This window comes from Lactuca saligna, chromosome 8 (assembly GCF_052625555.1).
Source record: "Lactuca saligna cultivar CGN05327 chromosome 8, ASM5262555v1, whole genome shotgun sequence".
Classification (NCBI taxonomy): domain Eukaryota; kingdom Viridiplantae; phylum Streptophyta; class Magnoliopsida; order Asterales; family Asteraceae; genus Lactuca; species Lactuca saligna.
In genome coordinates, this window is record NC_136424.1 from 81,830,707 (window position 1) to 81,832,504 (window position 1,798).

At 40.4% G+C, this 1,798-nt stretch overlaps 1 non-coding gene across 1 annotated transcript; it reads right to left on the reverse strand.

Moving 5' to 3' along the window:
- Positions 1-1,235: 1,235 nt before the first annotated feature.
- Positions 1,236-1,342, reverse strand: LOC145013639 (small nucleolar RNA R71). Its single transcript, XR_013665187.1, has one exon. It is a non-coding gene; the product is annotated as a small nucleolar RNA R71 (small nucleolar RNA).
- Between the last annotated feature and the right edge of the window lie 456 nt (positions 1,343-1,798).

The window sequence follows — 1,798 nt, forward strand, 5'->3', positions numbered from 1 at the left end:
AGATATTTCGACTTATTAAGACATTCATGCAAACATAAGGCTTGAAACAAGCATCAACTAGCTCTTAGGAGAGCTCTAATGGAAGTTTAAAGCATGTAACAAGAAGGAAACTCCGAAAATACCTCAATTAACTCAGATTTGCCCTTGGATCTTTGCACTACAACTCTTCTCCTTGTTTCTTTCTTCTTCTCCTTCTTCACACCTTCACAAAATGACACCAAAACACTTATAAGCTCTCAAGGGAGGATTAGGGTTCTCTCACTGTGTTCTCAGGGTGAGGGAGGCGAGAAAGGGGGCTATAAGGTTGTTTAAATAGTGGGCAACCCGGGGATTTAGGGTTTCACCCAGACGGATGGACTCGCCGAGTCAGGGATATGGACTCGCCGAGTCCCCGGCTCACGCGTGATCGAAGTCGCGACCCTACTCGACGAGTCAGGCTATGGCTCGCCGAGTCCCTCTTGCAAAACCTACAACAATTACCAATGAATTAACATACCGGGAACGGGTCGTTACAAGTCAAGTTTAATAAAATCAAACCACTTTTGTCAGCATATACATAGTTCACTTTACTTCAAGATACGATAGTTCCTGTGGGTTTTGTATCTAGTCTTACGACTATATTAATTGCACGACCTTGTATACTTGCGAGTACGCATTTTCGTCAACAAGTTTTTGGCATTATTGCCGCTAACTATTTTTATTTTTAAGTTAGAACATTAGGTAGTTGTTAGACTCTTAAACATCTTGAAGAAATTTTACTCTGGCCTATCAAAGATTCAGAGCACCTGGATTTGCGCTTGATTGGGAGATTGAAAGAACTTTGAGAGGGTTGAGGAGATTTTGGATTCAAGAAGATATGGGGGATAACGGAAATCAAAACAATAATGGATATAGAGGTTTCGAAGGAACAAATCCGCCGATTGTCAGCACAACAATTAATGCTGACAATTTCGAATTCAGACGTGTGATGTTTCAGATGATCAAAAACAATGGTCTCTTTGGAGGAATTCCTAGTGATGAGCCTTTGTCCCATCTGTGTTCCTTTAACCATGTGTGTGATACTTTCAAACAAATATACATGACGATCGATGCATTTAGGCTGAGATTATTTCCCTACACGCTACAAGGGAAAGCTCAGGACTGGTTTGAGCCTTTTTCCTGCTGATTCCATCACCACTTGGGAGGAATTAAGAGAAAAATTCCTTAAAATATTTTTCCTACCCACGCGAAATGAAAATCTAAGAAATGCCATCACATCATTCTAACAAATGGATGGTGAACTGTTATGGGAAGTGTGGGAGAGATGGAACAATTTACTGAGAAAATGTCCAATACATCGAGTCCTTGACGATGTCAAACTTGAGACATTTTACCAAGGTTTGGATGCTCAAACACACATGCTAGTAGACACATTATCTGGAGGAGCTTTGCTTAGAAAGAGCTATGAGGAAAGCATGGAGATATTGGACAAAATAGCATCCAATAATTTCTAGTGGCCCACAAATACGATACATGCAGGAGGTTTGAAAGGAAGTACATCAGCTGATGTTTGGCTTGTAGCTCAAAATGATGCGTTGGCATTTGAGTTGGCCATAATCAAGATCATGATGAAGAATGTGATGTCGAGTAGTGGGTCAAATGAAAAGAAAGTTGCTATGAGTTTGTGTGCGTTTTGTCAAGCAGGGCATTGCCCACAAAATCCTGAATTTGTGTTTTTCATAGGCAGACAAAATTTCCCAAAGCAAGATAACCCATATTTTGAAACATAAAATCCAAGATGGAGAATCATCCTAGTTTC